We start from the raw sequence: 10,069 nt of genomic DNA, 5'->3' as shown, positions 1-10,069 counted from the left end.
TAAATGAGTTGTTTAAATATTGTAACTTTATAGTGTCATTGTGCAATGAGCAATCATGTTGCGCCTCGACGTTTCCGCCTTCATTGGTCGGGGTGTGACATCGGTTAATCCGGTTTTACGCTCACCCCTACCAGTAGTTTTTTTTATCTCTATCTTTATAATTACCACTAAAAAACACTAATTTTTCTCTTTTTTCAATTAAATAATAATTTTTTATACTTTTATTATTACTTTTTCCATCCCCATCACTCACAAGTCATAACCATTTCCAAAAAACATGTTATAGAGGGTGAATAATGTTTCTCTAAATTTACTCATGAAAAGTAATGTTTTCTTTTCTTCTCCACTCACTATCACTTACCACTAATCTATACAATATAGAAACTCACTCACATAAATATAGAAGACATGTTGTGAATGCATGCTCTAAATAGTTATATTTATGAAAGGAAAGTAGTCATGACTCATGTAAATGAAGGGGGGGGGGGGGGTAATAAAGATAGTTGAGATTATGGATCGCGAGGTTAAGCAAACCAAGCGCAGTCGCATCCCTATCGTGAAAGTTCGCTGGGAGTCCAAGCGCGGAGCCGAGTTTACATGGGAAAGGGAAGATCAAATGAAGATCAAGTACCCGCACCTGTTCTCTGCGCAACCTACTTCGAGATAAATTTCGGGACGAAATTTCTTAAAGTAGGGGAGACTGTGACATCTGACCCGATCCGACCCAACCCAGGTACCCGTTTCTCCGATCCGATCTCTTTCTTTTATGATTTTTTATTTATACTTATACTTTATTTTTAATAATAATAATATATTTTCCTTTCCGCCTCTCCCTCTTCTTCTCTCCGCCTTCTTTTCTCTCTTGTCGCCGTCCCGCCCTTAAGCCTTGAACCCCTAACTGTCCTTTGATTCTTCCCGCCTAAGGTTGTCTGCGCAGCTCCACGCGCCAGACTCCTTACAAGGAAGCCTGCGTGAAGACCTGTTGTTCCTGCGATACGCGAGGCGAACTGTTCTCGCAGCGCGCTAAGAATTGTAGTTCTTCTCGCAGCGCGCTAAGAACGGTAGTTCTTCCCGCGACGCGCTAAGAATTGTAGTTCTTCTCGCAGCGCGCTAAGAATGGTAGTTCTTCCCGCGGCGCGTTAAGGATAATAGTCCTTCCCGCGGCGCGCTAAGGATTTTAGTTCTTCCCGCGGCGCGCTGTGGACTGTTCTCTGTCTGCCTTCGCCCTCGCGCGTGCGCTCGATGCTTTCTCGCGCTATGTCTTGAGTCTTTTCTTCTGTTTAATCCAGCCGTTTACTTTTGTGTTGTCTTATCTTCTGTGCTGTTGACCTGACCTATCTTATGTCTGAAAAGCCACTTTTGGCGCAGCATGCGCACCAACCCCATTGGTTGGCAGAAAAAGTGACTGACATTATCTTTTGAGATATGTTTTTCCCATGCTTGTCCAGTACCTTTATCTGACCTCCCATGCCTGTTTACTGTTACCTGTCAGCTTTTCCTTTGCCCCCTGCAGCTGCCATATCTTTTGATATCTTTTGCTTTTGGAATCTTTTACTTTTTGGAGATCTTTTCCCCTTTTCTAGGGATTGTGTTCCATAGGGTTTCCCTATAAATAATAATGTTATTTTCTTAACACTACACACACAAACACTTGTTATCTTCCTCTTCCTTGCTCTCTGCCGTTGATCCTCTGCCGTCTCCTTTCTCCTTGCCTTCGCTTTCTATCCTGTTCTGCCCTGCTTTTCCGGTAATATATATATAATATATAATAATTTGTTTAAGTTACTTATTAATTATGCTAACTTATAATCTAGACTTAAAACCAATCATTAAAACAATAATCTTATTTATAGGTTAACTTGTGCTTGTTTAAAGTTGATTCTTGCTTTATCTTACACCGCACCGTTTATCAAGTGAGTAATCTCGTACCTAATCCCTTTTTATTTTTAATGTTTTGGGATGTTCATGTGTTCATACAAACTTAGAGTCTTAAACTTATTTATGAACTTTAGTCGCGCAGTATCCCATGTGTTGAGGACGTAGACTTGGCTGTTTATTTGTATGTGTGGATCATTAACCGTCTTGTCGGTCTATTCCGCAGTTCTCATGGTACCATTAGATGAACACGGGAGAACTATCGTTTATGATTTTCTCTTTTGTTTACACTTGCACAGTTTTTCTTGTTTGTGAGCTCAATTGTGAGCACTGGCAGTCTATGAATCTTAGAGTTGGTCCCGATCAGATTACACCCTTGTTGAGAACCAGACATACACATGTTGCGCGCAGATTTATTGTTATCTATGTATTGTATTAAACTTGATTTCTCACCAACACGCAAGTGTTTGACGTTTATTTTAACACATGTTCAGGTTTGCTGTAGCTACATTTGGAGCTTGTGGACACGTAGGACGTTTTTACTTTTGGACCTAGATTAAAATGTATCAAGACAAGTTACTGTTGTTCGAATACTTTGTCTTATAATATATTGATTTATGTTGATTTATGTTATCTTGTGTTTACGTTGCGCGTGCGCGAATGAATATATTTATTAAATATTGACACCCAATAGTGTCACGAGTAATGAAACAATATGTGGCGCCCCGATGTATAATCCGCCTTTGGTCGGGGTGTTACAGATTGGTATCAGAGCTCGTTGACTTTAGGATAGGTGGTTAGACGTAACGGCCTAGAATACCTAAGAGTCCCTTCTCGCGCATGAGAGAAATCTCATGTTTGCGCGCTTATTGTTAATTACTCGTTATTTATGAATATGCTCGCGCCTGCGCAGTATATGATTTTATGTTTTATTTCGCGATATTTCGATTTTTGCTGAATTTCGATTTTTATTGATTTTACTTACATATTCGTTTGTTGGATTTGAAAATCCGAAAGGTCATGGTGATACATGAATAGTTGATTTTCAATTTCCATTTACGATTATGTTCTGAGGTTGGAGACTTGAAAAGTCATGGTGATACATGAATTGTCAACCTCCAATACTCATTTTCTTGTATTTTATATTGAGGATTGAAAAGTCATGGTGATACATGAATCGTCAATCTACAATACTCGTTTACTCGTCATTTTAAATTGAGAATTCGGAAAGTCATGGTGATACATGAATTGTCGATTCTCGATTCGAATTTGTTATTTATATTAAGTTTGCATTCAAATTCATGTTTTACTTTAACTGTTGATGGTATCTAACCCCGCGAAACCAAGCTTTATAAGATTAAACTTTGCGCTAAGATATTAACAAAATTAAAACTTTTATAGAATGCCTCCGCTATCTCGCCGATTTCAGAGAAGAGAAGCCTCGCGCAGGCGTAGACAGCAACGTTCCCAGGAAATGGCCGCCGCAATAGCCCAAGCTTTAAGCCAAAACAATACCTCCAGTTATAACATTAAGTCCTTTAATGCGGGTAACCCTCCGAAATTCACAGGGCTTGAAGGAGCCACCGTGATGCTCCAATGGCTCGAGAAGATTGAAAACACTTTCCTCCATACTCAATGCCCCTCAGACAGACGAACCCTATATGCTTCCAGTGTCCTGGAATCTAGAGCGCTTACATGGTGGAATGGAGTAGCCCATGCGCGTGGCGCAGAAGCTGCTTCTAGCATGACATGGGAGGAATTCAAAGAAATTCTGACGCGAGAATTCTGCCCTCCCAACGAAGTTAAGCGTCTGGAGGAGGAATTTTGGAATCTTAAGCAATATAGCGGCGAAGCGCGCGAGTACGCGACGCGCTTCCATGAACTAAGCCTGCTTGTCCCTCACCTTGTTACCCCTTCCCGCCGAGCCATAGAGAAATTCCTTGGGGGTCTCCCCATGGAAATTCAAGATTCTGTATGGGCCAGAAACCCAGTTACCCTCTCTGACGCCATCGAATTGGCCGCTGTGCTCAGCGACAACCATGTCAGAGCAGGAACCCTGTTCCTGCGGGGAACTGAGAAGACCAAACCCACCAAGACTGCCCCTGAACCAGCAGAAACCAAACCAGAACCCTCAAACCGTAACAACCTCAAGCGCAGGCGCAAAGCCTATGCGCTTACCAGCCCGCCCATTGTCCAGCAACCCGCCTACCAACCTCCAGTACACGCTCCTAACCCACTGTCAACCTACCCAACACCTCATGTAGTCCATAACTATGCCTTAACCAATCCGGCACTCCCTGCCCCGCCAACTAAGAAACCTTACACAGGAAACCACCCCTTTTGCCCAACCTGTAGATTTCACCACCCAACCCAAACCCCGTGTCGACTTTGTCACCGATGTGGCCGCGCTGGTCACATGGCGGAAAACTGTAGAGTTCTTCCCGCCAATCCAATTGCGCCAACACCACCAGTCTACCCGCAGAACCCACAACCAACCTACCAAAACCCACGACCCAGATCGTGCTTTAACTGCGGTGATCCCAGTCATTTCCGGAACGCTTGCCCGAGACTACAAGTTCAGATTACGCAAGCAAATCCGGTGAACCAGATTTCGAATCAAGTGACGCGCGGACGAGCTTTTAACATAACCGCGCACCAAGCGCAAGCGAATAATGACGTAGTTAATGGTACATTTTTGCTTAACGGATTTTATGCTTCTGTACTTTTTGATACTGGCGCCGATCGAAGTTTTATTTCTCGCGCGTTTGAGCAGAAGCTTGCGCGACCGCGCAACGATTTAAAAGAAAATTTTTCAGTTGAATTGGCTAATGGCGAAACTGTTTTAATTAACTCAGTGATTAAAGATTGCACGCTTAACCTTAACGAAAACGATTTTATAATCGACCTCATCCCCATGCCTCTTGGAAGCTTTGATATTATTATTGGTATGGACTGGCTCTCGAATAATCGCGCCGAAGTTATTTGCGCCAAGAAGTTGATTCGCATTCCTCGAGAAAACGGTGATCTTCACATCTATGGCGAGAAACCCTCCAGTGGTCTTAAACTTATGTCTTGCGCCGAAGCCCGAAGGCTCATGCGGAAAAGGTGTATTGCATTCTTAGCCCATGTGGTTAAACCCGATGAAGGAAAGAAGAAGCTTCGCGATATCCCTGTTGTGCGTGATTTCCCTGAAGTTTTTCCTGATGATCTTCCTGGTATCCCTCCCGCTCGTGAAGTCGAGTTTCGTATTGATCTTGTCCCTGGTGCTTCCCCCGTAGCTAAATCTCCTTACCGTCTTGCGCCCGCTGAGATGCAAGAATTAGCAAGTCAACTTCAAGAGTTGACCGCTAAAGGATTCATTCGCCCTAGCTCTTCGCCCTGGGGTGCTCCGGTGTTGTTCGTTAAAAAGAAAGATGGTTCGTTTCGCATGTGTATTGATTACCGCGAGTTGAACAAACTCACCATTAAGAACCGGTATCCCTTACCGCGTATTGACGACCTCTTTGATCAACTCCAAGGTGCCTCTTGTTTCTCCAAGATTGATCTCCGCTCTGGCTATCACCAGTTGCGCATCCGCGATGAAGATGTTCCGAAGACTGCTTTTCGTACTCGTTATGGCCATTTTGAATTCTTGGTCATGTCCTTCGGTTTAACCAACGCACCCGCCATTTTCATGGATCTAATGAATCGGGTGTGTAGGCCTTTCTTTGATAAATTCGTGATTGTGTTTATCGATGATGTTCTGGTGTATTCTAAGACCAAGGCCGAGCATGAGCAACATCTTCGGTTGGTGTTGCAAAAGCTTCGAACCGAGCAGCTCTTTGCCAAGCTCTCCAAGTGTGAATTCTGGTCGGATGAAGTACAGTTTCTTGGCCATGTTGTAAACAAGATGGGGATTCATGTCGACCCATCCAAAATTGAAGCAATCAAGAACTGGATTACGCCATCCACTCCTACCGAGATCCGTTCCTTTCTGGGCTTAGCTGGTTACTACCGGCGATTCATTTCAAACTTCTCGAAGATCGCATTGCCTTTAACAGCTCTAACGCACAAAGGTAAACCGTATATTTGGGGCTCGAAGCAAGAAGAAGCCTTTCTGACGCTCAAGCGTTTGTTGTGTGAAGCTCCTGTTCTTGCGCTACCTGAGGGTAATGATGATTTTGTCGTGTATTGCGATGCATCCAACCAAGGTCTCGGTTGTGTTCTTATGCAACGAGGCAAGGTTATCGCTTACGCATCAAGGCAACTCAAGGTTCATGAAAAGAATTATACAACTCACGACCTCGAACTAGGCGCAGTTGTATTCGCCTTGAAGATCTGGAGACACTACCTTTATGGTACTAAGTGTATCCTCTACACTGACCATAAAAGCCTTCAGCATATCTTTGATCAAAAGGAACTCAACATGAGACAACGCCGATGGAACGAACTCATCAGCGTTTACGATTGTGAGATCCGGTATCATCCTGGTAAGGCTAATGTGGTAGCTGATGCGCTCAGCCGTAAACCCAGCCAGCTTAACTGCATCTTGCCGCGCACGCAGCTTCACTTTGCGCCGATTCAGAGCAATCTTGAATCACGCATTCGTGACGCGCAGCGCGCATCCATCAGTAATGGTAACCTTCACGCCGAGTTAGCGTGTGGCGCGGAAGCGCACTTTGTCCCTAATCTGAGTGGAATTCTCTGCTATCTCAATCGCATCTGGATTCCCTTTGATGAGAATCTTCGCGCTGATATCCTGAGTGAAGCGCATAAATCTCGGTATTCTATTCATCCCGGCGCTGATAAAATGTACAAAGATTTGCGCATTACTTATTGGTGGCCCGGTATGAAAAAGGATATTGCTGTGTTCGTAGCTAAATGCCTGACTTGTTCTAAGGTAAAAGCTGAACATCAACGCCCATCTGGTTTGCTCGAACAACCAGAAATTCCTATGTGGAAATGGGAAGGTATAGCGATGGACTTTATTACCAAGTTACCTTTGACAGCAAGCAAACATGATAGCATTTGGGTAATAGTGGATCGTTTGACTAAGTCTGCTCACTTTCTGCCCATTCGTGAAAACTACCGTGTTGAGCAACTCGCGCAGCTCTATGTCAAGGAGATTGTCTGCCGTCATGGTACTCCTTTGAGCATCATATCCGATCGCGATGGCCGTTTTATATCCCGCTTTTGGAAATCTCTCCAATCTGCGCTAGGAACTCGCTTGGACATGAGTACTGCATATCATCCTCAGACTGACGGACAGTCTGAGCGAACTATTCAAACTCTTGAGGATATGCTCCGATCTTGTGTTCTTGATTTTGGAGGTAATTGGGATTCGCACCTACCTTTGATCGAGTTCTCTTATAATAACAGCTATCATTCCAGTATTGGTATGGCCCCATTTGAAGCACTTTACGGTCGTAAGTGCCGCTCCCCGATTTGTTGGAGCAAAGTGGGTGAAGCTCAAATCACAGGACCCGAACTTGTTCAAGAGACAACCGATAAAATCGCCAAGATCCGTGATCATCTGCTGACTGCCAGAAGCCGACAGAAGAGTTACGCAGATCGTAGGCGGAAGCCTCTCGAATTTCAAGTTGGTGATCTTGTCCTCCTCAAAGTGTCGCCCTGGAAGGGTGTTGTCCGCTTTGGGAAGAAAGGTAAGCTTGCTCCTCGATATGTTGGACCATTCAAGATTCTCGCGCGCGTAGGAAAAGTTGCCTACAAACTGGACCTGCCGCCCGCGCTCAGCAATGTGCATCCAACGTTCCATGTATCCAATCTCAAGAAGTGTTTAGCCGACGAGAACCTTCACATTCCACTTGATGAAGTTCAAGTTGATGAATCCATGCATTTCGTTGAGAAGCCTGTTGAGATTATGGATCGCGAGGTTAAGCAAACCAAGCGCAGTCGCATCCCTATCGTGAAAGTTCGCTGGGAGTCCAAGCGCGGAGCCGAGTTTACATGGGAAAGGGAAGATCAAATGAAGATCAAGTACCCGCACCTGTTCTCTGCGCAACCTACTTCGAGATAAATTTCGGGACGAAATTTCTTAAAGTAGGGGAGACTGTGACATCTGACCCGATCCGACCCAACCCAGGTACCCGTTTCTCCGATCCGATCTCTTTCTTTTATGATTTTTTATTTATACTTATACTTTATTTTTAATAATAATAATATATTTTCCTTTCCGCCTCTCCCTCTTCTTCTCTCCGCCTTCTTTTCTCTCTTGTCGCCGTCCCGCCCTTAAGCCTTGAACCCCTAACTGTCCTTTGATTCTTCCCGCCTAAGGTTGTCTGCGCAGCTCCACGCGCCAGACTCCTTACAAGGAAGCCTGCGTGAAGACCTGTTGTTCCTGCGATACGCGAGGCGAACTGTTCTCGCAGCGCGCTAAGAATTGTAGTTCTTCTCGCAGCGCGCTAAGAACGGTAGTTCTTCCCGCGACGCGCTAAGAATTGTAGTTCTTCTCGCAGCGCGCTAAGAATGGTAGTTCTTCCCGCGGCGCGCTAAGGATAATAGTCCTTCCCGCGGCGCGCTAAGGATTTTAGTTCTTCCCGCGGCGCGCTGTGGACTGTTCTCTATCTGCCTTCGCCCTCGCGCGTGCGCTCGATGCTTTCTCGCGCTATGTCTTGAGTCCTTTCTTCTGTTTAATCCAGCCGTTTACTTTTGTGTTGTCTTATCTTCTGTGCTGTTGACCTGACCTATCTTATGTCTGAAAAGCCACTTTTGGCGCAGCATGCGCACCAACCCCATTGGTTGGCAGAAAAAAGTGACTGACATTATCTTTTGAGATCTGTTTTTCCCATGCTTGTCCAGTACCTTTATCTGACCTCCCATGCCTGTTTACTGTTACCTGTCAGCTTTTCCTTTGCCCCCTGCAGCTGCCATATCTTTTGATATCTTTTGCTTTTGGAATCTTTTACTTTTTGGAGATCTTTTCCCCTTTTCTAGGGATTGTGTTCCCTAGGGTTTCCCTATAAATAATAATGTTATTTTCTTAACACTACACACACAAACACTTGTTATCTTCCTCTTCCTTGCTCTCTGCCGTTGATCCTCTGCCGTCTCCTTTCTCCTTGCCTTCGCTTTCTATCCTGTTCTGCCCTGCTTTTCCGGTAATATATATATAATATATAATAATTTGTTTAAGTTACTTATTAATTATGCTAACTTATAATCTAGACTTAAAACCAATCATTAAAACAATAATCTTATTTATAGGTTAACTTGTGCTTGTTTAAAGTTGATTCTTGCTTTATCTTACACCGCACCGTTTATCAAGTGAGTAATCTCGTACCTAATCCCTTTTTATTTTTAATGTTTTGGGATGTTCATGTGTTCATACAAACTTAGAGTCTTAAACTTATTTATGAACTTTAGTCGCGCAGTATCCCATGTGTTGAGGACGTAGACTTGGCTGTTTATTTGTATGTGTGGATCATTAACCGTCTTGTCGGTCTATTCCGCAGTTCTCATGGTACCATTAGATGAACACGAGAGAACTATCGTTTATGATTTTCTCTTTTGTTTACACTTGCACAGTTTTTCTTGTTTGTGAGCTCAATTGTGAGCACTGGCAGTCTATGAATCTTAGAGTTGGTCCCGATCAGATTACACCCTTGTTGAGAACCAGACATACACATGTTGCGCGCAGATTTATTGTTATCTATGTATTGTATTAAACTTGATTTCTCACCAACACGCAAGTGTTTGACGTTTATTTTAACACATGTTCAGGTTTGCTGTAGCTACATTTGGAGCTTGTGGACACGTAGGACGTTTTTACTTTTGGACCTAGATTAAAATGTATCAAGACAAGTTACTGTTGTTCGAATACTTTGTCTTATAATATATTGATTTATGTTGATTTATGTTATCTTGTGTTTACGTTGCGCGTGCGCGAATGAATATATTTATTAAATATTGACACCCAATAGTGTCACGAGTAACGAAACAATATGTGGCGCCCCGATGTATAATCCGCCTTTGGTCGGGGTGTTACAAATGCTAAGGCGAGTAGCCTCATCAAAGTATGATCATACGTTAATTCCGAGTATATATGGTATCCCCATATAGAAAGGTGTCGTCAATGTATTCTTATTGACGATTTCATTATTGTCGTCAATGTATTCTTATTGACGGTTTTATTATCTAAATTGTTGCTATTATTTATTGTTTTCCTATACTAGTTGTGGATTTCATACTATACACT

General features: G+C 43.5%; 1 pseudogene across 1 annotated transcript in view; it reads right to left on the bottom strand.

Annotated features, from left to right (window-relative positions):
* Positions 1–3,600: 3,600 nt before the first annotated feature.
* Positions 3,601–10,069, bottom strand: part of LOC143551127 (inactive LRR receptor-like serine/threonine-protein kinase BIR2 pseudogene) — a 134,889-nt pseudogene continuing 128,420 nt past the window's right edge. The window contains exon 3 of the transcript XR_013138442.1: positions 3,601–3,611. The product of XR_013138442.1 is annotated as an inactive LRR receptor-like serine/threonine-protein kinase BIR2 pseudogene (transcript). The remainder of the gene's footprint in view (positions 3,612–10,069) is intronic.

Source organism: Bidens hawaiensis, unplaced genomic scaffold (assembly GCF_021521415.1).
Source record: "Bidens hawaiensis isolate Kalapana, Puna unplaced genomic scaffold, B.hawaiensis_p1.1 tig00016268_1, whole genome shotgun sequence".
Classification (NCBI taxonomy): domain Eukaryota; kingdom Viridiplantae; phylum Streptophyta; class Magnoliopsida; order Asterales; family Asteraceae; genus Bidens; species Bidens hawaiensis.
This window is presented reverse-complemented; position numbering and strand designations above follow the sequence as displayed.